At 39.2% G+C, this 26,411-nt stretch overlaps 1 long non-coding RNA gene across 1 annotated transcript; it reads right to left on the bottom strand.

The window, feature by feature from the left end:
- Window positions 1–1,065: 1,065 nt before the first annotated feature.
- On the bottom strand, window positions 1,066–25,102 carry LOC141372484 (uncharacterized). Its single transcript, XR_012377749.1, has 4 exons — window positions 24,981–25,102; window positions 9,664–9,776; window positions 6,031–6,323; window positions 1,066–1,268 (listed from the first exon to the last, which is right to left on the bottom strand). It is a non-coding gene; the product is annotated as an uncharacterized lncRNA (long non-coding RNA).
- Between the last annotated feature and the right edge of the window lie 1,309 nt (window positions 25,103–26,411).

Below are 26,411 nucleotides of genomic sequence, written 5' to 3'. Positions count from 1 at the left end.
GGATGAATGAGAGAACAAAATGCTAACAGGTTAACAACGTCCCCAGCAAATATACTCTATACAAATCAGAAAAGACCTGAAACCAGGGGAAAAGAAAGGGAAAGAAAGAAAAAAGAAAGAGAAAAAAAAAGAAAAAGATAAAAACAAACAAAAACAGAACAAAACAAAAAAAAACAGAATATGATCAAAAATGATCAGACTAGTGTATAGATCAGTGCCACACACTAGATTTTGGGCGTATTTTGGTCCGTTAGAAGAAAGTGCCTCCTAAAATTTTAAAGGAAGAAAGACTTATATATGTACAAAATAAGGGTTGATACAATGAAGGGATGGAAGATGACTATAAAGATGAAAAGTATAAATGATTTGATAAAAGGAATTGATAAGATAAGAAGTTGTTTGAAAAAAGAAAGAAGATTAAAAAAAGAAGAAGAAAAGAAAAAAAAGGGAGAGAATGTGATCAGGCAGGAGACTAGAACAAAGCCATACACTAGTGATTTAGGGTATATTTTGATCTGTTAGAAGAAACTGTATCTCAAAATTTTAAAGAGAGAACAACTTATATATATATGCCAAAAATAAGGGTAACTACTATGAAGGGATAAAATATGACTCTAAAAATGAAAAATAAAAAAATTTTTTAAAGATTTATTTATTTATCAAAGAGAGAGAGACAGGAGGAGGAAGGGGAGTCTCCCCGGCTCTGCCGCTTGTTGGGTCCCTGCTGGAGGAGCAGTGGCCTGACTGAGCCGCGGATCACAGTTTATGGCAACCCCAAGCTGAGAGCCCGCGCCTCGGCTCCGTCTCTGCAGCCAGCTTCCCCGCTCCGGTACCTGGGAGCTCTGGCGCACTCAGGCACCCCCGGTCTTTCTGTGACCCCAAGGGTCCTGAGACCACACTGTTCCACGAGGGCTCCACCCCCCCGCTTAGCCACTGGAGCGACGTCCCTTAGCAGAGCCAACTTCTAAAAGTTCCGATTTTGTGCTCTGCGGCTCTATCACTTGCCAGAAGCAGCCAACGGAGGCCCCCTCCCCCACCGTCTATCCTCCCGAATATCGCCTCAGATTCACTTCTCCGCACGTCCTACCTTCCAGTAAGTGGTCACTTCTCTGTTCAGAGAGTTGTTGCTACTCTCCTCTTCGATCTCCTGTTGAGTTCGTAGGTGTTCGGAATGGTTTGATCCCTATTCATCTGAATTCCTGAGACCGGACGCAATCCAGGTCTCCTACTCCTCCGCCATCTTGCTCCGTCCCCTCATCGTAATTTCTCTAATTTAACAAAAAAATGTTTTCAGTTTGGTGTAACTGCATCTATCTATCTATCTATCTATCTATCTATCTATCTATCTATCATCTATCTATCTAATCTATCATCTATCATCTGTCTATCATCTATCATCTATCTATGATCTATCTATCTATCATCTATCTATCATCTAACTATCTATCTTTCATCTATCTATCATCTATCTATCTTTCATCTATCTATCATCTATCTATCTCTATATGTATAATGCACTAAAATTTCTTAAGAAAAATTGAATATTTTATAAAATGTTTTGTGGTGATATATTTTGTTTGAAGAGGGCAGTTTTATTTTGTTATTGAGCTTTTATTGGCTGTGGATAAAGTATTGAAACACCTGAAAAAACATATGAGGTGCTTTATAAGAAAAATGAGTAAGGGGGTATAGCAGAAATTGGGGGTTTTAATACAAGGCTATAATATAGTTTAGACAGATCTGCCTTGGTAGATTGCAAACTCCAAAATCTCCACTTGTACACAATGAATATTTCCCAATGAAAAGTGGCTTGAAGCCAAGGAGTAAAATTTCTCTTCCCTTTTCCTAGTTTGCTGATCTAGTTTAATCTAGGTTTAAAAAAACAAACAGCCAAAATACTTAAAAAATATAAGAAATTCCTTTGTGAAGTACCTTCATCATCAGCTAAGTTTGGCTATAGCAATTTTCAAAGCACTTGTCATAGTCACAGTTTATAAGTATATAATATATAATAATTATTATATATTATAATAATAAATATATAATATATAATACATATATAAATACATATATTTATATACATAATATATATGTATAATCTCCACCTCAGAATCACTTAGAGACATTTCCCTCATCCATTAGCAATGTCTACTGTTAGAACCCTATGACCTAATTAAGGAAGTAAAAACTGTCCCCAGAGAAGCATTTTTTAAAAAATCTTTTATTTATTTATTTGACAGAGAAAGACACAGCGAGAGAGGGAACACAAGCAGGGAGAGCGGGAGAGGGAGAAGCAAGGCTTCCTGCCCAACAGGGAGCCCAATGTGGGGTTCGATCCCAGAACCCTGGGATCATGACCTGAGCCGAAGGCAGACGCTTAATGACTGAGCCACCCAGGTGCACTCAGAGAAGCATTTTTAACCAGAAAAATATGGAAATGAATTATCTCTTATCTCAAACTTAAAAAAGAAACATTAAATAAGGACATTTAAAGTTATATTCAAGTATAGTTACAGCAAAAGGAATAAATCCAAGAAGGAATAAACATATTATCAGGTCAGTTTTTGAAATAAACTCTACTTTGGCTGGACTAAAGTTTCCTATTAATTATATTTTTACAAATGTTGAATATGTCACAATTTCATATATTTATTATTTTTTATGAGACTTTATGAAATCATTTTTCACATCTGTACTTGTCATGGCCAAATAGTGAAGAGAAAGACCTTCTACTATCTTGCCAGGAAAACCTACCTATGAATGGTTTTTTGAATCATCAAAAAACACTGGTTTTTAAGGTGATATCAGGAAATTGATAGTTTTTGTATATTTTTCATTTTTTGTCAATGAAGCCATAAAGCAATGTCAAACTGAATTACTGGATGTTAAATCAAAGGATAAATAAGCAAGAAATACCTAGAGGATGTTAAAAGAAATATCCTTCTTAATTGAGCTTCTTGTTTAAAGAATATTCTAAAATTTTAATCACTTAAGTAATGTGTGAGGGGTATTCATTCATTTGGCAATGTTTTTTCCCACTTCAACCATGTGCCAAATACTGAGTTAGGTAAGCAGCTAGCTCGCAGTGGCGAATGAAACAGACATGGTCTCTGCCCTTATAGATCATATAGTGTAGTAAGAGACCATTTACTAAGAAAAGTAAACAAACATAAATATATCCCATAAATTTGTGATAAGTGCTAAACAGGGCAATGACCAAGGTACCATGTTAGAAGGGAAAAAAAGGGGTAGAAAAGAAGGAATGTTCAGCTTTCTACAAGGTGTTTTGAAAGCCATACTAACAAGATCACTTTAAGCTCATATATGAAGGATGAGCTGTAGACAAGCAAAATTCTCCACATGGCCAAAGACCAGTAATTTGGAAAAGTTGACAGTCTCCTACTGGGAATTATAAAAATGCCAGCACAGCTGGTATTTGCCTCAAAATGTTAATAAGATTGTTTGGGTTCATGAACCCAAAAAAATGCTAATTCCTCAAGGACATTTTTATGTATTTATTTATCTCAATAGTCAGTTCCCTTATACACTTGTCCAGAAGAGAACATGATTTAGTTTTCACCAAGATTGATATAAAAAGATTTTTACTTAGAGGAAGAAAAAGACTATATATAGCTTTCCTCATGACTTCAACTCCATTCTGCAAAATTTCTTCCACCTATGTTTTCTTGTTTCTCGCTCCTCTTTACATCTAAAATGTTTTCTAGCCCTCTGTAATAATTAGCTGAGGCCTCATAAAGTAATCTTTATCTTTCTCATGCACATATATTTGTTCATCTTTTTGTTCCTCACTTCTTCACAGAGTTGAATTCCCTTCATGAAAGGAAAAATAAAAATCCCTGTTACTCCTGACAATCAGCCTTGGGTTCCAGTAGTTCTTTGCACTACCTTGCTGACATTGCCAGTCATCCCATGACCTGCAGAGAAGTAACTGATGCTTTCCCTGAGAGTTCAACCCATTATACATGTAGTTTCGTAAAACAGGGACTACTCCAGGTTCTTTCGTTAAACAGTACCTATAGAACATCCTGTGCCCAAAGGACACTATGCATTCTTGACTGATTCAACAATCCAATTGAGAGGATATGTATTTCTGCAGTACCAAGCATCCAACACACTAAATACATCATCATGTTAGCCAAAGAATTGAATGAAGTAGCAAAACATATTCTTGGCCACTGCTCTTTCTGGCAGTCAAATATTTAATTTCAAATTTGGATTTCTCTCTACTGTGAATGAACAAGACTCTCACTTAAAAATCAAGTCAACATTTTAATTAAAAATAATGTTTACCCAAACTTGCAATTGTACATTTGGGGGGGGAAAAAAACACAGTGTTTTATTTTTGCTGGCATTTTATAAACCTCAATGCAAAATTTTGGCAAAGAAACATATACTTACATAACTATCCGGCATATCTCAAAGGTAACACTATTCATTCAGCAAAGCATTTTGTAAAACAAATTTGGATACAGAAAAAAACATGAAGCGCAAATATCATATGTGATTATGGATTAGAACTTAATCAAAAGCCTGATATGGTCACCTGAGTCAGAGGCCTGGGTTCCAATTCTCAACATTTGGGGTTCCATCTTGTTCTAACTTTCATATGCTAACCTAACTAGAATGAGGACTCCTGCTATCTCTGTGCTTTGGAAAAGAATGCTAAGGAGTGTTTCCCTAGGAATAAAAGGTACTAAAGAACTTCTACTTTATTTTTGCAAAATAGGGACCCATGCTAGTGCTTTAGTTCTGGCAAAGGAGAATCACAGAAATGGGCTCTCCCCAGGAAGCCACCAAAGGTCCTGGAAAGCACTTGGCAGAATTCTAAAGAAACTCTCCAGCAAGTGAGCTTGATGAAGGGGTAATAACTCAGAAAGAGAGAGGACTAGTTTCTAGGACCTCAGCCCTAGCACTCTCAGATGCCCTATTTCATTCCTACTTGCTTCTAGAATGCTTGGTAAGACAAATCTCACCTAATTTGGACTATTGTCACTTTGAAACTTAAATAAATAAATTATTATAACATTGGTCATTTTTTAAAAGCCAGCTTCCTCATATTTTGAGGTTTCTTGTTTGAAGAATATTAAGTCTCATCCTTTCCCCCTGTTGCTTCATGAAGTAATTAAGCCATGGAGAATATCTCATTATCCAGTCTTTCCTCCAATTGTAATAAGGGTCAAATGAAGGAAGTGGCCTACTTCCCTACACTGGTTATTTATTTCCAAGGCTCAATTAGTCCCTGGCTGTCAGACTTTCAAAGAGGCAGTCATTCATGTTCCTTTGGTGTTGGTGCATCAGGCAATGTTTGTAGGAATGGTAACAGTCCCCAAAAGGAGAAACACCTAATCATTCCCTCAAATCTCCCCACCTAACTTAGGAGACCTCTAATATGAGGTCTCTCTACCTTTAACCAAGAATATTCTTCTCCTTTTCACAACTCACACAATGGAATTATACCTGACAGTCCATGCCCAGTACTTTTCCCTAAGAATAGCTTGGCATTTTGACCTTACTCATCTGGATGAACTCTCCAACTACTGGGGAATAATCGTCTGGGTAATTCAAACTAACCCGACCCAAACTAACTCCTTTATTCCCACCAAAGTCAACCTACTTCCTGGGTTTTCCATTTTAGTTTGTGGCCCCACCATCCACTCAAACTGGGAAGCTGGACACCACACTGGATTCCTCCTCTGCACCAGTCTCCATATTTAATGATCCATTAAGGTCTCTTGGTTTTACCTCCTAAATATGAATCAGCCAATTCCCTGCTAGCATATTTCCTGGATTGATTTCCTCATCTCTTGCCCAAAGGCCTACAATAGCCATCAAACACATGTCCCTGGTCTGTTGCAGAATCGGTTCGGACTAGCTCATCCAAGGCCTCCAAGCCCACCCACGGCAGTGCCCAAACTGAGTATTCTCTTTTTCTGTTCTTTAAGACACAAAGGGGCTTTCTGAGTGCAAAGGAGAAAGCATCACCAACCTCCTCGTACCACATTCTCTCACCTCAGGCCTCAGAGTAGGATGCTTCACAGTCTGGACATGGACAGGATGAAGTAGAGTGGAGAGGGCATGCCCTGTTCGCTGTGCACCAGCTCTGCTTGGGCCCCAGTTGGTTCCTGTTCAGGTGGAAGAGAGGACAAGGCCCCCACCTGACAAGGATGGATAGAATGCCAAGCACAGGTGCACTCTATGGCTGGGACTCAGACCGCACTGATGTCCCCTTTTCCTTTCCATCGGAGCAGGAACTGCTTCTTTTCCCTGAGGAAGGAGCTTTATTTTTCACTGGCTTATTTCCCCTGAAAAACAACAGAGATTTCAGGGACTCAACCATGGACTTAACTGCTTTATCTTTCATTGGAAACAAACTCAGTAATACTTTGGGAATCAAGACTTTCTTCTAGTTAAATTTACTGAGTTTTTAAATTTAATTTTACTAGTAATCACCAAAAACACAGCCTGTATGACCTACTTAATTATCCCTAATCTTTGGAAATTGTCAATACTTAAAGAGAAATGTTGCTATCCTATTACCCTCCTGCAAGGTAATTACAAGGAGAACTTTACGAAATTCCATATACCTTATCTCTTGTCTTATTCTCCTCTGGCTTTTCCCCACAGTCCCCAGGTGAGGCATCTTAAAGGCAAATCTGACTACATCATTTCTTTACTTAAAAGTCCTTCAGAGAGGGAAATGAACCATGAGAGACTATGGACCTTGAGAAACAATCGGAGTTTCAGAGGGGAGAAGGGCAGGGGGAGGGGTTAACAGGGCGACTGGTATTGAGGAGGGCATGTGCTGGGATGAGCACTGGGTTTTATACTTAACTAATGAATCACTGAACCCTACATCAAAAACTCTGTACGGGGCGCCTGGGTGGCTCAGGTGGTTAAGCGACTGCCTTCGGCTCAGGTCATGATCCTGGAGTCCCGGGATCGAGTCCCGCATCGGGCTCCCTGCTCAGTGAGGAGCCTGCTTCTCCCTCTGACCCTCCCCCCCCTCATGTACTCTCTCTCTCTCATTCTCGCTCTCTCAAATAAATAAATAAATCTTAAAAAAAAAAACAACTCTGTACTATACAGTGGCTAACTGAACATAAAAAAAAAAAAAAAAAAGCCCTTCAAAAACTAAACCTTGCCTCCAGGATATGAACATGAATCAAAGACCCTGCGTGATGGACCAGCTGACCTCCCCACCACCCACTATACTACCTGCCATGTTCAGGCAGCATTAAAATGCTTGAGTTCTCCCCTGCACACACTATGCTTGGGTTTCTTCTTCTTCCTTACTTTCTCTCTTGCCTTTCCTCCTCCTAGAATATTCTCCCATCCTGCCCCCTTGTCTTAGCAAATTCCTGCTCAGCCGTCAGGATTCAGTTAGGCTTCACTCCTCCAGAACGTCTCCTCTGACCTCAGTGCCTCTCCGCTCACTCAATAATAACCTGGATATGATTCTGTCATTGAGTGCACCATGGTATATTGTAGTATTCTGTTTATGTGTTTGTTCCCTCACTACTATTCATCTCTCTCCAGCAGCCAGCAGAGAGGCTAACAAGAATAGATGCCCGATAGTGTTTCTTAAATAAAAAATGCACAAATGGAAGGTTCTCAGTCCAGTGAGGACTGGTCTCCTCTGCAGGTCTTAGAAAAGAGTTGAGGGTGACAGTATCTAGTGAGGTCAAAAAGTTATGAGTGAGTTTACTATCAAGTTAGGAAGACAGATAAGACATAACTGCTCCTTTTCACAGGTGCCTTGGGACACTCTTCCAGCTGCCTTGTTTGTTTCTCTTTTCTAGTAGGGTTAAGGACAATGAAGTCACAGACAAAAATTTTGTGCTTGATGGAGACACCAAACCCTGAAATGCTGGACCAGCTGTGCAACTTACACAAAGCACATCCTGCCACGTATGTCCTACACAACCTAGGAACTGCTTTAGGAATAAGAGAAAATGTATAAAAAATGGTCTGTTAATCAGTATGGAAATCACATTCAAGCTTACAAATGATGTCATAGGCTGAAAGTTTGGGGAGAGTGTGCTTATATGCCCACTATGATTCTAAGTCTTTCTTTTTATACTGTATTTACATTTATTAGTTTTTAACCTCACTGAATTGATCCCATTCTCCCATTTTAAATTCAATTCCCCCACATAATTCTTTACCTGATAATAGGTTATAAACAAATAAGTGTAGGTTGAAAGAATGGTTTAGTTCAGTCATCTCTAGATGTTTACTTTGATGGTTGCCATAATTGTCATTTTATATTCTTCTCTTTGTTCCTTACATTGGTGAGCTTCTAATCTAGTAAGCCAGAAACTAGAATGCTCATCACAGTTGTGCTCATGCTGAATAGTCACTGTTTATTGACTTGTCTGGTGAACAACTCAAGGGCAGGAGGTCTATTAGTTAGCATCCTAGCAGGAAATAGTATACAAAATCTAATTAGAGTTTAACTGAAGAAAGTTTAATAACAGGTTGTTGTTGTTGTTGTTTTTTCAGAGATGCAGCCAGAATTGGTCACTCCAACAGGAGTGATGAAGTATCCAAAGTCTCATTACAGTGGGAAACTGTTATTTCTTCCAGGCCTGAAGGTCCAGAACAAGGAAGAGTTACCAGAATCTAGCAAGTGCTGGAACCACAGACAGAGCAGTGGCCACAGGCAGAGGAAACAATCACTTGCAAACCAGGGGGGGCAATGAGGAAGACAGGGAATAAACACCCAACCTCAGTTTCCTCCTGCCCTCTGATCTGCTGGTAAATTCCTTGACTCAACCCAGCCAGAATCCAGAGGCCAGGGAGGCCTAGTGTTCCAGCTGTAGGGATCAGTCTCCTGGGGGCACAGAGCAGGGCACAGCACAGATCTGAAGAGGCAGGCGAAGTATCACAATCACAGGACATAGGTCCCATTCCTCATTTTCTCCCCAATACCTAGCACGGTACCTGTTATCTAGGTCCCAATAAATATTTAGTAAATAAATGACTCCCTTAAAGTATAAAGCAATAAACTAGGCTAATCCAAAAGTGACTGAGAATGGCCATTGAAATTATTCATCAACCAAAGACTGGTTGACCTGATCCTAAGCCTGTCTTCTATCACTGGTTTCATTAATGATTCACCACCAACACCCCTCTCATTGTCATAACCCTCTCATGGACCTCAGGTTTTAAGACAATTTGTCTATCAAACTAATTTTAAAGCAACTATTATTAATCAAGGCCACACATTGTCACCCAGCTTCTAATCAGCATAAAACAACTAAGGTTACCGCACTGAGTTTCGCCCAACCAAAAGAAAAGCGATTTGACCTTTTAAGCTCTGTAGAAAAAAGACATGTTTGCTTAATACCTGAACTAGCTCTTTGCTCCTGTTACTTTCTTCTCAAAGCTTCAAGACTCTCTAAGATCAAGAAATGAAATTTGATAAACTGGTGTTCTGTAGTAGAATTAAAGCCAACATGAAATTTGCAATTGACTTTGTGATGACCGCTTCACCCTTTATATGAGTGTAGTGTGTATTTATTTATTAACTTATTTACTTTTCAGAGCTATAGAGTAATTCACTTCTTAAAGGAGATTTGTGACATGAAGAAACAAAGTACTGGGACCAAAGGATCCATTTTCCCCACCAAGAGAACTCACCAATCTATGAAACACATGTGGATCTCTAAACAGGGCATCTGGTTCCACAGCTTCTCAAATCACCCTCCTCACTCCTATAGCTGGATCCATCTTATTTCACAGAGTTTACTTCTCTAAAAGATGGGAACGAAAAAAGCATTACACTTACAGAGCCAAGGTTGGAATTTTATGTATTTTTTATGGCACTACTTTGAGTTTGAGTTTCAAGATAACTATTTTATATAAGACACTTTTCAGATTCTGGGAATATAAAATCACATTCAGTTTTCAGAGTTTCATCAATATTCAAGCTCAAAGTTAGGTGACACATTAAGTTTGCACCATGTTTCAGATATAATATTGGCTGGTTTGTCTCTTGAACTTTGTATCCACAATCCAGTTTTAGGGAGAGATTGAACATAAGTATTTTCATCATTAGCCATTAATTTCAATGATTAATCCTGTGTATGATTAGCTTAGCTTCTATCTACCCCAAGTTCAGAAATATGGTAGATATCACCAGAACTAACTTTGTTTAGTTTTAACAAGTATTCCCAAATGTGCAGCCTCACACCAGCAGACTCTAAAGCCTAGGGTGGGCGAGGGTCCAGTGAGGCCAAAGAAAAGACTTGGATACAGAAATCGAGATAGATTTATTAGGGAAACTGAAGTACAGGGAGTCTAGGAGTGGCCAAATGTACAAAGCAGCCACTGCTGGGATCTATGTACAGCAAGTTTTTACACCATAGCAACTTAACCAAGCAACTGTCAGTGGCCCTTCTCCTCCCTGCATCGCCAGCATTTCCAAGGAGACCTAGGCCTGATGCTTGGACATTCTTCATTATAAGGTAGACACTCTGGGTGACCACTCCCAGAGCACTTGACCCTGAACACTGAATAATATGTTTTGCTGCACATTCTGCTTCATGGGAATATAGAGGGAGGAGAGGGTCTCTATGTTTTTCAAGATTGTGCTTAACAGAAGCATTCAGGGTATGCTTGCACAAACTAGCTATCCAGCATGTACCATACACCAAAGACAGGCTCAAAGCCTACAATCAGAGATCCAGGGGAAGAAGGGCCTTCCTTGTAGATGGGACACTCCTTAGGGGACATGTGAGATTTAAGAAAAACTTGTGGTCAGTGTCCTTACAGCTTTATAGAATAGGAGTCATGTTAAAGTTCAGGACAAATGAAATGAGTGTTCGATAAATGGCTGCAATTGTCTCAATGTGGCCCTGGTCTCAGGAAAGCCAAAGGGGTCCCTTTGCTTTGGTCACAGTGGAAGAATGACACATGGTCATTGCATGTGGATACGGTGCCTCAGGTCCTTTTTGGCTTCAGCTGCTTACCACATGGCAAAAATGGACTGTGACGGAAAACTAAATTGGACTTTTTTTTTTTTTGGTGTATAGCAAAATTGCTGGCCTCTTTCTCCTGACTGGGAACATGGGTTTGGCTAAGTAAAAAAGAGTTTCTTAGGGTTGGTGAGGTTGGGAGTGGGGGAGGCAATGCCCTTCTGAGAAAATAGGGACATGCAAAAGATATGCACTTAACTCTTTGTCAGGGTGAAGGACCATTTTTTTTGGCCTTTGATCTTTTGGATGCTTGTGACTTTGGAGCCTCTGTGTAACAGTGGGGAGGGGAGGAAGACTGCTTCCTGGGGGGGTCTCAGTATTTCTTTGTCATATGTGAATGGGGTGAGTGCTGATCGATGCAGCCTTGGGAGCTCATGCAAGAGGAAGTAGGAGAAGCTGGTGCTCTCTGTCTCCAGTGAGCTAAATTGAGAGTGAGTCTAACTACCTTGGGTGCATAAGGCCTGATGTAGTATTTAAGCAGCTCCAGCTTATTTCTCCCCAACCCCCACTTACCAGATGTCTAGTCGCCTCAGAGGTCATAATGATGGGCACATGACTGTCTTGTTGATTTATGTGCTTGGGATTTAGCTTGGGGCATACTCAGCCTTAAAGAGATCTTTTGAGTGAAAAAACAGTTCAAAGAGTCCCTACCCCAATTCTAACTGTAAGGCACTCTGAGTCCCATTCCACACATCTTAAACTTCATGGTCTTGAAAATATATACAGACAGGAAAAGGCCTTTAGTTAGGGCAGGCTTCTCCTCCCACTCCCTCACCTTTCTCTCCAGAGTCAGTCATGAGGTAGAGCGATTTAGACGTCTCTGAAGCAGAGAAATTCGCACTAGGAAATGTCCTAATACTCCGCCCTCAGCTGCCAGTCCCACAGAGTAAGCCAGTGTCTCCTCACTTGAGATCTTGGAGGCTCCCTAACAAAAGGTCTGGGAAGACCAGAGTGGGAGGCTGCTGCTACAGCTCAGTGCAGCCCCCATTTCACCTGCCAGTAAGAGCCCTCTGGACTTGCCTGTGTCCTCCTATGATCTCTTCATAAGTAATGGTCTGGAGTGTTCATGTCTCTGCTTAATCCCATCGGCTCAGAGTTGGGCTTCCATCATTAGTGACTCTGAGGCTTCTGTACACACAGAATGTATGGGATGAGTAGGAAAGGGCAGTAGATGTGTTTGGAGGTTCCAAGAAGACAAAAGAAAAGGTCTGAGTGATCATCTTCCTTAAGGATCACACTTAGTTTCCTGTCTGTAAGATGAGCATGAGCCCAAGCCCCATCTCCCTGCTGGGGTAGTGGTGGAATACAGTAAAGTTGCATCAGTGGACCCTCTGAGTCTCTAAGCCCTTTTGGTCACAGTCAGACAGTAGTTCCACCAAGAACCTAAAGTTGATCCACAAAGACATCAAGAGGAGGGTGCTTCCTCCTGTATCTCCTCCCCTGCAGAGTCCTGTGAATTTCATAACCTCTCCAGTAAAACTGTGGCCTCAATGGGATCACAGGCTCAACGTTAGGTTGAATTGCTAAGTGGCCAAATTGTTCTCATACACATCTTATGAGCTCACTTCAAGCCTTCACGAGTGTTGTGTGAGGAGAGCGAAAAGGGAAACCAATGCTGATGTGAATGCTTATTTTCACTGAGTCTACCCTCACGGTGGGTTTACAAGTGACAACTCTGCTTGTAGACTCCATTTATGTTGGATGAAAATCTGTGACTTTTATCATCTCATCATTACATCCCCTGACACTCCCAAGTCATATTCCACTAGACTTGAGCCTCTTCAGTGGCATCTTTTACATGTAAAATATTAAGCTATCCAACTTTTAGATGACTAAGAGAGTATCTAAATTCTCAATCTGAAAGCAAACAAAACCCAGCAAAACTGGAATGCACAGATTTTTATGGGAGGAAAAACTGAACTGATAATATTTATTGAGCAAAAAGGCAGGTAACTGGATAGGCTGTGAGAGCTGGAAATGACCTTAAATTTCCTCAAATTCTACCCCCTTATTTTATAGGTTAGGGAGGTGGAAAATAAAGTCACACAGTTGGTTGGTTCAAATAGGAACAGAGATAGGAACTCATGATCTTAGTGTAGTTTCTTCTGCTCCTTTCAGTGGGACACTCTACATTCCAACAGTTGTTGTGTTTTTAATTATTAAGCTTTAGAACAGAAAAAAAAAACTGTTCTCTGCTGCTTGCATTAAAAAGGTCAGGGAGGGGCGCCTGGCTGGCTCAGTCGGTTAAGTGTCTGCCTTTGGCTCAGGTCATGATTCCAGGGTCCTGGGATCGAGCCCCGCGTCAGCTCCCTGCTCAGCAGGGAGTCTGCTTCTCCCTCTCCCTCTGCCCCTCTGCCTGCTTGTGCTCGAGCTCTCTCTCTCTCAAATAAGTAAATAAAAATCTTTAAAAAAAAAAAAAAAAAGGTCAGGGAATGATGTGTGTCCACCAACAGCCAGAAGATTCTAACTTCCAATTTGAAAGAACTTTGTAAGTTGTCTACTGGGACCACCCCTCCCATCTGGTGTTCAACTTCTCCCCACTGCAGTCTGTTAAAGGGTTGCATAATCGGCTAGGACATCTTCAAGCCTGCCAGTAAGTATTTTACTGCTCAACAGCCAACCTAGGGAAGTTGTTCGTCATGTCAGGCTGATCTGCCTCTAACTCCAAGCCTTGCCCTGGCCCTGCTTCATAGACCTGAGAAAACAGGTCTGATCTTTTTTCCCACATGCCAGCCCCTCTCCAGATGGTTGAAGATGGCTGTCAGCTGGCTTCCCCACCTTCATCCCAAGCTTCCTCCTCTACAATGGAGCAAATGTCTCAGTTCCATCAGTGACTAGGCTGAGCAGCATGCAGAGATGGCAAAACCTCTCAGCAAAGACTGTTTCCTGTGGTGCCTCCTGCTGTCTTGAATGAAAAATACATTTAAAAGTAAACAATATTAAGACATTTGAATTTATGGGGGATGCCTGGGTGGCTCAGTTGTTAAGCGGCTGCCTTTGGCTCAGGTCATGATCTCAGGGTGCTGGGATCGAGCCCCACGTCAGGCTCCCTGCTCAGCAAAGAGTCTGCTTCTTCCTCTGCCTCTCCCTCATGCTCTCTCTTTCTCTCTCAAATAAATAAATAAAAATCTTTTTAAAAAAAGACATTTGAATTTATGGGATTTACGTTAGGTTTAAAAATTTTACATCAAGCATTGTAATGATTTTCTACCTATAAGGAAAATGGAAAGGTCCTTATGCTTTCTATTTTTCTCAGGAACTATTTACCCTTACTGAGTCTGAATTCCCTCGTTTATAAAATGGTGGTAATAATAACTTTGTGGGGCTATTAGACATTATGTCTGCGAACTGCTAAGCGGAGGGCCTGGCACTGAGTGGACACTCCATGTATGGTAGAGGTGATCACAACCTGTCAACATATCACTTGTGTTCCCTTCCCCTCTGCCGGCTCCTCACACTTCTTTCCCGTGCTCTTTGCAGGGCCACAGTCCACTGCTTCTTTAACAGCCCTCCAGTCTTCTCTCTGAGGAGTCCAGTTAACACTTGTCTCTCCTTTCTCTGAGTTTCCATCACAAAGCTGGCATCAGAGTTGCCATAATCTCCAACTCCAACTCCCCTGTATGTTTTAAGTTTCCTAACTCATCTCTTGTACCACTCTTGCATCCTCAGCTTCCTGCCTCCCTCCACCACCCAACAAACACACAGTCTATTCTCAACCAAAAGACAAAAGGATCCTGTCAAAATAGCTGTCAGATCAGGGAAGGCCTCTGCTTAAAACCTTCCTGTGGCTTTCTATCTCAATTGGAATAAAAGCTGAAATCCTTCCAAAATGACCTCGACACTCACATGACTTTACTCACCACCACATTGCTTCTCTGACCTCCTTCCTTTCACTAACCAGTCTTGCTCACTGTGCCCCATCCCCATGACTCCCTCACTAATCCTCAAGCCTTCCAGGCAGACTCCCACCTCTGCATCCTTTGTCTAGAATGGTCTTCCCTCTGTCTCCCTCAACTCTGTCAAGTCTATGCTAAAATGGAATATTCTAAGGGAAACCCTCCCTAAACCACCTATTTGAAATTGTATACACACCTCTCCCAGGAAACTCTTAGTCACTTCCTAACTTTATTTTTCTTCTCAGCATGTATCACTAACTTACTATGTGACTGATTTATTTTTCTTCTTCTCTGTAAGTCCTCACAAGAATATGTCACACAGGGACAGATATTTTTCTTAGAACAATGCCCAACATGCATCATACATTCTATTTGTTCATGTAGAATGAAGTTGTGGGAAGGTGGTATGATGGGACAACTGTGGGTTTTGGATTTCACATTTCCATTCTACCACTGACTTTGGAACTCTCTTAGTTTCAGTTCCTTAAAATTATCTTATAGCATTTTGATGATGATCTCTCAAGATGGTGAGGTCTTTCCAGTTGCAAGAGAAACTCAATCCCATTGTCTATTTACTAACCCTTTATTTGTGGTTGTCATTCCCTCCTATTACATGCTTTCCCTGTGCAACATATGATTATGATACAGACAGCTTAGAACACATGCCATTCCAGGATAGCAGTCCCAAAAGAAAGAAAACCTCTCTAAGAATCTTTGCTTAAAAATCCCAAAAAAGAGCTCAAACAAGGGGAGTTGGGATCACATGTCCCTTCCAGGGCCAACATCTTTGGCCAGAAGAATGTGAGGCTGTGATTGGCCATGTCTGGGTCTTGTGCTCACCCCATGGCCAGCATGTTGCAGAGGCAGCTCCATTGGGAAAACGTAGAGTCAGGGAAGAGTAATTCCCAAATGAAGGCAATTTAATTTAAAAAGAAGGAATAATGGAGTGCTCCAGATTAAATAAAACAGATGTCCCTGATAAACTGAGAATGTATTAATTCATGGAATTCAAAGAAGGACGAACAGCCAAACAATGAATAGAAGCCACCTGGACCTCAGCAACAATAGAACCCAGGAACAGAACTTGATCTGTTATCTGTTTTTCTTTTAAAGATTTTATTTATTTATTTGACTGAAAGAGAGAGAGCAGCAGCAGAAGAGGGAGAAGCAGACTCCCCACTGACCAGGAAGCCCAACAAAGGACTCCATCCCAGGAATCTGGAATCATGACCTGAGCCAAATGCAGACACTTAACCAACTGAGCCACCCAAGCAGCCCTATCTGCTTATTTATGTGAGTTAACTTCTCTTTATTTCACTGAAGTCTGGATTTCCCCATACATAGCGAGGGTTAGTACCATTTCCACCACTGATTCATGCCCTCTTGATAAATGGGTTGATACAGGAACAGAGGATTTAGGCAATTCTGAGAAGCAGAAGACTTTGATATGTGTGTTCTCCATGTGTTCCTTCTGCCTCTTTTCTCCTTCTCCTGCACCTTAGCTAGCCTTGATAGGTGCCCACAAAATGTATTATCCAAATCAGTTTAATTTTAAGAGTCAATGGCTGTTTTACTAATAAATATGCTGAGACAAAAGGCACAAACCAAGAGCATCCCAGAAAAACTAAGACATGGTTTTTCACTCTCACTCTCCACCTCCCTTAAGACATGTTCAAAGGAAAGTTTTATAAGTTATTTACATCTCTGCATGAATCAAAATGTTTTCTCTCCCAGGGAAATTTTCAATATTAATTTACATAAAAGAATAAATAATTTTATTTCCTTTGTAAAGGAAGTAGAAGAGATTGCCTTTTTATGTTTAGTATTATAGGGATTTTAAAAGATACTTTATGATTCCATACCTTTAATCAAAGACATTCCTGCTGCCTGCTAAAGATTTGTGTGTGTGTGTGTGTGTGTGTGTGTGTGTGTGTGTGTGTGTATTTTGGTTTGGGTTTGGTTTGGATTTTTTTTCTCCATTATGAGACCTTGATCACAGCTGAATACAGGAAGATAAAGCCAACTCAATGACCGTTAGAGGAGTAATAAAGATTTCCCTGATCAACTTCATAATGTGTATATAGGCTTTTTAAAGATTTTTTTGAATTATAGTTGACATAAAAAAATTGTACAGATATAGAATGTGCAATTTGATAAGTTTTTATACATATTCACAACAAAGATAATGCCTAGGTGGCTCAGTCGTTATGCATCTGCCTTTGGCTCAGGTCATGATCCCATGGTCCGGGGATTGAGCCCTGTGTCGGGCTCCCTGCTCTGTGGGAAGCCTGCTTCTCCCTCTCCCACTCCCCCTGCTTGTGTTCCCTCTCTCACTATATCTCTCTCTGTCAAATAAATAAAATCTTAAAAAAAAGATAATAAACATATCCATAACCCCTACAAGACCCTTGTACCTCTTGATAATTCCCTAGTACCCACTTCCTGTCCTCCCCCAGCCAATGTAACTAGTGATCTTGTATCTGTCACTATAGATTTTCCTTCTGCTTAAAGGATTTTCTTTAATATTTGTTATACCGTGAGTCTTATGGTGAATTCTTCCAGCCTTTATATGCTGAAAATAGTCTTTACTTCCCCTTCAATTTGGAAAGAGTTTCACTGGGTATAGAACACTGGATTGAAAGATGTTTTTTTCATTTAGTGCTTTAAAGATATTGTTCCACTTTCTTCTTTCTTGTGTTGTTTCCAACAAGAAATCTGCTGTCTTGCTTATTCTTGTTCTTCTGAACATGACCAATCTTTATTTTCTATTTTAAAGATTTTCTCTTTATCCCTGGTTTTGAGCAATGTGACTATGATATGCCTTGGCATAGTTTTCTCCATGTTTCTTGTGCTTGGTGTTTACTGAACTTTTTGGATCTGTGGGTTTATAGTTTTTATCAGATATGGAGAATTGCCAACCATTATGTCTTCAAATATGATAATCTCCCCCACATTTTTCCCCCCTAGGACTACAATTATACATACATTAGGCCTCTTGAAGCTAACTCGCTTCTCACTAATGCTTTTTTCATTTTTTCTCCCTGTATTTCATTCTGGATAGTTTCTCTCTCTCTCTTTCCTAACCTGGGCACCTGGGCAGCTCAGTCGGCTAAGCATCTGCCTTCAGCTCAGGTCATGATCCCAGGGTCTGGGATTGAGTTCCACAACAAGCTCTGTGTTCTCCCTCTCCCCTTGCACCTTCCTACTGCTCATGCTCTCTCTCTCTGTCAAATAAATAAATAAAATCTTTTTTAAAAATTGACTATTCTTCTCTTCTGCAACATCAATCTGCCATTAGTCCCATCTAGTGTATTTTTCATGACAGACATCTAAAAGTTCAATTTGTATCTTTTATTGGTAAAAAACACATATAAAATTTACCATCTTAATCATTTTAAAACGTACAGCTCTGTAGTGTTAAGTGTATTTACACTGTGTAAAACAGATCTCCAGAACTTTTTCATCTTGCAAATCTAAAACTCTATGCCCATTAAACAACAACTCCTTTTTCCCCATAGTAACCATCATTCTACTTTCTATTTCTATGTATTTGGCTACTTTAGAAACCTCACATAAGTGAAATCATACAGTTATTTTCCTTTTGTGACTGGCTTATTTCACTTAGCATAATATCCCCAAGGTTCATTCATGTTGTAGTATGTGACAGGATTTCCTTCCTTTTTAAGGCTGCATAGTATTCCACTGTGTGTATGTACCACATTCTGTTTATCCATTCATTTGTCAATGGACACTTGGGTTACCCCCACCTCTTGGCTACTGTAACTAGTGCTTCCATCAACATGGTTGTCCAAATATTTGAGGCCCTGCTTGCAATTCTTTTGGATATATACCCAGAAGTGAAGTTGCTGGATCATATGGTAGTTCTATTTTTAAGTTTTTTAGGAATTGTCAGTTTTTAAGTTTTTGTGCCATTTTACAATCCCACTAACAGTGCACAAGCTTTCCAACTTCTTCACATCACTGCCAACCCTTATTATTTTGTTTGTTTTAATAGTAACCATCCTAATGGATATGAAGTGATATCTCTTTGTGGTTTTCATTTTTAATCCTGATGATTAATCATATCTCCTCCAGAGAACATAAAAAGAAGGAACATTTTCCAACTCACAGTATAATTCCAGCATAACTATAATAATACCAAAATCTATTAGAGCATCACAGAAAAAAGGAAAATTGCCGATGAATCTTACAAAAAATAGATGGAAATATTCCAAACAAAATAAATTCACCATAATACAAAAAGAATAATACATTATGGCATAAGTAGATTTATTCAGGAATGAAAAATTGGTTTAGAATTTGAAAATCAATGTATTTCAGCACATTAACAAAAAAAGAGAAAGTTATATGATGATCTTGATAGATGCAGCCAAATATGAATTAAAGAGAACTTTCTTATTCTGATAAAGCGCATCTATATATCAACCTACAGTAAACATCATACTTAATAATGAATTATTGCAACTGACAATGAGGCAAGAATATTCATATGAATACAATTTCTATTCAACTTTTAGTGGAAGCCCTACCCAGTGAAACGATGCAAAAAGAAGAAATACGGTGTTTAAGAATCGGAAAGGCAGAAATAAAGCTTTCATTATTCCTAGATAGTATATGTGCAGAAAATCTAAAAGAATCTTTAAATTATTAAAATAGGGGAATTTAGAAAGATCACTGATGCAAAGTCAATATATTTCTTTATACCAGTGACAAACAGAAAATGAAAATAAAAATAAAACTATGTTTCACAGTTATGGAAAGACAATCCAGTAAAACTCATTTAGAAAATCCATAAATAGGCCTAAAAATGCCTAATATAGTATATAATAATTGAAATTTTAATAAATGCTAAAAGGACAGATAATTCAGTAATTCCTATTGGGATACTTGATCATATTCCTACTTCATTCTATATATCTAAATAAGTACCAGAGAGGTTAAGATTTATACATATTTACCCCATTAGTAGTAGAAGACACATGCTAAAGCTGAAAAAAAAAGCCCTAGAAAAATTTTAACTGCCAGTGACAACTTGGAAAATTTTTAAAATTAAACGTAGATAGTTAATATATTTTCTACAATGACTTCTTGCCTATCAGTAAGAAAAAGACAAATTCCTCCACAATATCCCTTCCATAACAATCTATGGAAGAAAAACAAATGGTCAATAGGTACATAAAAAATTAAGCCTCAGTAATTAAGAAAATTAAAACTAAACCAGTCAAACAAAGACTTCAAAGACTGAAAAGACTAATTTGGGCTGAATGTAGGAATCAGGGATTCTGACATATTGTTCATAAATTATGGCATATCCATACAGTAAGATACTCTTCAGCAATTTAAAATATCATAGATGGGCATTTGCCAACATGAAACTATTAAAAAAAAAAAGAAAAAATATTTTCACAACTATTCTGACATGAATTCAAAACGTACTGATGAGTATAAGTCATATAAAATTATGTGTACAAAGAATTCTGGAAGCAAATAGACCCAGATTTATTCATGGTTATCTCTGGGTGTTTCATTTTATTCTTTTTACTAGCAGCATTTTATATTTCTGTAATAAACTTGTATTACTTCCCCATAAATTTAATGTCATTAACAAAGGAAACTTTATGCTGTGTTTGTAATTTCTTTTAAGGATAAACATATCTGAGGAAATTATCTGCTGCAAATATTACCCTTATCTGCAACAGTTTTAGTATATGTGCTGCTGACGCGAGCACAACAGTTTATTAACATTAACAGAGAATGTTGTCTGTCACTGGCGCTGGTATCACTGGAAATCACATGTAGTGCACACATTTACCTTGGATGTTTAGTTTCATTGGCATTCTTTGCATAAGGCAACTCTCACAGACAAATGATAGTATTGCTTTCCTTAGGCATATTTTCTCCTAAGCTATGGAAGTTCTGTTTTGCTGAATAATAAATTTAGTAGATAAATGCTTTCTTTGAATTTTACTGTAGGTAGTGCTATTAACTGAATTGGGCCCCCCATTCATATGTTGAATCCCTAACTCCTAATGTGACTATATTTGGAGTAAGGAAGTATGTAAAGTTAAATGAGGTCACAAGAACAGGGCCCTGATTAATAGGATTCCTGTACTTATAAGGGAAGACACAGAGAACGCACTCTCTCCAACATGTGAGGACACAACAAAAGAGTAGCCATCTAGAGGCCAGGAAAAGGGCTCTCACAAGGAACCAAATCAGTCAGCACCTTGATCCAACTTCGCAGCCTCCAGAACTGTGAGAAATGTCTGTTGTTTAAACCATCCATCTGTGGTATTTTGTTATGGAAACCCAAGCTAAGATAAGTGGTGAAGTATTTGCCTAGGTAAGTGTTTGGCTGGTTCAACAGCTCTATCACAAGAAATAGCATATCACAATAGTCTGTTTAATAAATAGTTTCTATGGTGAGAAAAGTAACACTGTACTTGATTACAGAAGAGGAAATTAGCATTGCCTATAAACTAACATCCACAGGGAACTATTGTAAACCTCAAATTAATTACACTTGCATCTCCATGTTCTTTTTGGCTATCTCCTAGAACTGCTGCAAAAAACAAAATCTCCCTTTTGAAAAGAATTTTGTTATTTTTAGCATTATAGTAATAACCTTTCAGTCAGGCAGGTTTAGGTTTGACTCTCAGCTTTGTTTCTTTTCCAGCTATGTGACTTCATGAAAGTTACTTAATCTATCTGAACCCCAATTTATCAGTAATACGGAGAAAATCAGAACTACTTTATTTTGGGGGTTTTTATGCATTTTTTTTCAGGTTTTTATTTAAAAAATCATAACCACTTCAAGGTGATGTTATGAGCTCTCATACTTGTTAAATGTGATTGGCACATGGTAAATTCTCAACAAGGTCTAGTTCCCTTTCATGGCCACCCATTTCTCCCACCTAACCAGAAATAAAAACGTGCTTCCACCTGTACCTCAACAATAAGACCCATTGATGGTAATTAGGGGTTTTAGCATGGTCTCTTCTTTCCCATTTTAATTCTGCTGCTCTAATTTTGAATATTTATATCTTCTTACATAAAGTAATATTTCTGCTGCAAGAATTCCTACCCCCCACACACACCTCACAATATTCTTGTACAAGGCTAGGGGATTTTTATAAAACACAACTTTGATCCCTTCATTTTAATACTGGGAAATTTCAGTGGCTTCCTTCCTTTGAAAAAAAGAAATGCTAAGTCTTTAAAATGGTGTTTCAAGTACAGTTGACCTTTGAACAACATGGGTTTGAACTGAGCAGGTCCACTTATACATGTTTTTTTTTTCCAACAAAAATAATACAGTACTGTAAATGTATTTTCTTTTCTTTATGATTTTCTTAACATTTTCTTTCCTCTAGATTATTTTATTGTAAGAATATGGCATATAATATATACATAACATAAAAATGTGTGTTAGACAGCTGTTTATGTTATCAGTAAAGTTTTTGGTCAGCAGTAGGCTATTAGTAGTTAAGTTCTGGGGAGTCAAAAGTTATAGTGGATTTTCAGCTGCACAGGAGTTGGCATCCCTCACCACTATGCTGTTCAAGGGTCAACTGTAATATATACTTAGATCTTACCTAGTTTTCAAGATTACCTCCCTACACTGTGGACACTCAGTCAAAACATGCTCTACCTTGCCCCATTCTGTTCAAGAGATTCCTCCATTTGGAATTATAGTCCCCTCATGTGTTCACTTGTCAAAATATACAAAACCCTGTTTAAATGTCATCTCTATGGAGATTTCCCAATCGTACTGGTTTGACTTATTTGATAACTCTTTTTATGCTTCTAGTAAAGGATTTGTCTAACTTTCCCTATACAATCTTCTGGAGTTTAAGTTTCTTGAAAACAGAAAGAGCATCTAATTTATCTTGGTATTTTTCTGTCTCCCACTGAGCTCTTTGTGCTGAGTGTGGAGCCTGCTTAAGTTTCTCTTTCACGCTACCTCTGCCCCTACCGCCCTCCCCCGCCCGCATTAGAGTGCTCTCTCTCTCTCTCTCTCTCTCTCTTTCAATAATAATAATAATAATTAAAAGGAAAAAAAGAAAGAAAAAGAAAAAAATGACACCTTCCTCTACGTTTCATCCTTTCCTTCCTACTCAGGATATTTTTTACAAGCTTTGATTAAAAACAGAGAACCATAGTTCCCAACATAGTATTTCCTATATAGGTCGGTATATCCCACACAGACACCGCTCTCCACCAAAGCCCAAGAAGATCTGGCTGTCTTATTTGCCAGCACTATTTAAACTTTTCCCTCCCCTCCTACCTTGCAGTCTCACCCCAAAATCCCAGAAGGAAGATGGAGTGTGTTGATTAGCAACAATCGGAAGGTGAAAGGAAATGTCACTGGAAGAGCACACGAGCTGTTACCCAACAGAGACTTTAAGGAAATCACAAAGAAGTATGGGGGACACAAGTGAGGAGCGGGGAACAATAGATGGAAGAGACTGCAATCTCAATGTCGGCTAATAGTGCTTTGACTCCAAGCTTTGGAATTCACAAATTCTATCACATCTTGGCTCCTGCATTATCTTTGGTCACCTTTAAATTTTAGGGTCTTGGAGGAGGAAACTGCCAATTTTGCCACGTAAATGGACTTCACTTTAGAGTTGAAGTCACTGACCCTTGAGCCATTAATATCCTGTTGCTTTATAGCTTTTCTGGCAATTTTCACTACTCCTTAGATGTCAATCTTAGATTTGACCTAAGACTTGACCTCTCTTCCCATTGTTTTAATTTAAAAATATTGTTTTAATATTGTTCTTCAATATCTTTTTATCATTATCCCTCCCTGTTGGTGCTTTTATTCAGTCCCTGGTTTCAAATGCTATGTGCTAATTCCTTCCAAATCTATACCAACAGTCCAGGCTTCTCTCTGGAACTCGAGATTCATCAATGTCAAATGCCCATTGGGCACTTCCATTTGGATGGGCATTAGGCACTTCAAAATCCACATGTCCAAAGTGCAACCCATCATCTCCTCCACCAACTTCTTACTTCTGTGACCCCTCTGTAAGTGCAAGAATCAGAGAATCAGTATACATTTCTCTGTCTCCACCTCTGGCACGAGCCAACCTACTCATGCTGTTTGACAAAGTCCAAGTATGGGGGATAATCCTGAAAATCAGGAGACTCCACAGCTGGCTCCTGCTACTTCCTTTCATTTTGTTTGCGGCAATCTTTATAATCATGGGATTTTTCCTCGGGTTTCATGATAAAATGATTTATAAATTTAGTTATGCCTATGTAAGCAATCACAATGAAACTGATTCCAAAAAGGCTGACAATGGGCCAAGAAATAAAATTACCCAATGTCCTCCAATCCGTGATTCATCTAATATGAGCAACGCGGAGTTCTTTAATAAACTTCGCTTAAGGGAGCTGTTGGATCCAGGCCCAGTAAAAGTCCCTGTTGATGCGATTCTTCAGGCACCTTGAAACATCAGAGTTCTAGGAAAGGAAAATCTCATGTCATTTCCAAAGTACAGGGACCTCCCTATGTTACCTTGACAGGATAGGGTGCACACATTGTAAGCTGCCTTGGGAAGAAGAATAAACTTTAGATAACCTTTATGCAAGAGTAAATATATAACTTTTTCCGCATTAGCACACAATAGCAGATAGGTTACGCTTCGTCTCGCGTGGTCACGCTCTGTCTAGTACCTTTGTTTTTAAATCCAAAATGATTTAAGATGATTGCGATGAGATGTAAAAAATAAAATCACATGTTATGAAAGAATGGAAAAACAAGGAAATATTCTAATGTATAAATAAAGTCCCTCCGAGGCTGTCGGGAGGAGATGCTTGCAACCTGATCCTGTGTCCTGTCTCCTCACTCACGGACGCTGTCCTTTCCTTCAAGGACCCTTCCCCCGCTGGAGCTGGACTCCGGCACACCTCCAACATCCAGGCTTTCACTAACTCCTTCCATTTCATTTCCCAAACGTCTCTCGATCTCTACCATTACCCCCCATTTATTTAGCTCACCACCTCACCTAGGCTGTTATGCTCTCTCCTGTGTGCTACTATAATAAGCACCTACCTGGTTTTCAGTTTCCAGCTTCATCCTTATCTATTCTTCACCACACAAATACAGTGATCATATGAAGATGCCAAAATGATTATAAGCCCCTCTTCTCCATTCAAAAATATCCAAAGTTTCTCTAAAAATATATATCCAAAGTTTCTCAATCACTCTTATGGACAAAGTCTTAAGTCCTTGTTCTCAGAATTGCTTAGGAAAATCCCCTAAATGGAGGCCAAGTTCCTGGCACAACCATATAATGTTTTGGGTTTTGTTTTGTTTTTTTCCCCTCGTGGGGACAGATGTGATTAATAGCTTTTGTTTTCTATTGTTCTTAAGCAAAATATGCCAAGGGCTGGGCTCGACTCCGACATATATTGAATATCTACAGTAAAAGGGGTACACATGTAATGTGCAGCTTGCATTTTAAAATTCTCTTTGTTTAGAAAACCAAATATATTTACCTTTTATGTGTCCATAAAAATTGGCAAGAAGCTTGTCCTTTGTATCCTAAATCAGAGCAGAAGAATGTTGTGATTAAATGCCACTATGAATGTACATTATTTGCTCTGATAAAGTAATAAAAGGAGGGGGGTGGAAGGGATGGGGTGGCTGGGTGATAGACATTGGGGAGGGTATGTGCTACGGTGAGCGCTGTGAATTGTGCAAGACTGCTGAATCACAGATCTGTACCTCTGAAACAAATAATGCAATATATGTTGAGAAAAAAAAAAGAAGAAGATAGCAGGAGGGGAAGAATGAAGGGGAGTAAGTCGGAGGGGGAGACGAACCATGAGAGACGATGGACTCTGAAAAACAAACTGAGGGTTCTAGAGGGGAGGCGGGTGGGGGGATGGGTTAGCCTGGTGACGGGTATTAAAGAGGGCACGTTCTGCGTGGAGCACTGGGTGTTATGCACAAACAATGAATCACGGATCACTACATCAAAAACTAATGATGTAATGTATTGTGATTGACATAACAATAAAAAATTTAAAGAAAAAAGTAATAAAAGGAAACAGAACACTCTCCTCTATCCTTCCTGGGAAAGTGACCAAGTTGTCCCAACAGGGGCTCAGCTGTCAGTGGCAAGTAAAACTCTTCTGTGGTCCTCTAATTAACAAGTGAGCTATTCTAGCTCTGGGCCTCAGTTTCTGAGGCAATTAAAAACTTCCATTTTCAAGGACAGGGCTGGGCACAACACAATACTAGCTGAGTAATAATCGCTACACCAGTGTAGAGAACAATGACAAAGCTACAGGTGGTTGAAGAATATGATTTGTAATCTCTATAAGAAAAAAATCAGTTGAATCAGTTTTGCCACCAGACATATGTGACATATGTGACATTGCCTGTCCTTTCTACCAAGCCCTTCTAGTTTCTCAACTTCCTTAACTTAAATATCTAGATTATAAATTTTTCTTTTTAAATAATTAAAGCTTTTGCCTA

Source organism: Callorhinus ursinus, unplaced genomic scaffold (assembly GCF_003265705.2).
Source record: "Callorhinus ursinus isolate GAN/ISIS: 27379988/994484 unplaced genomic scaffold, GSC_fseal_2.0 scaffold4, whole genome shotgun sequence".
NCBI lineage: Eukaryota > Metazoa > Chordata > Mammalia > Carnivora > Otariidae > Callorhinus > Callorhinus ursinus.
Note: the sequence above shows the minus strand (reverse complement) of the source record. Positions and strands in the feature narration are given on the sequence as shown.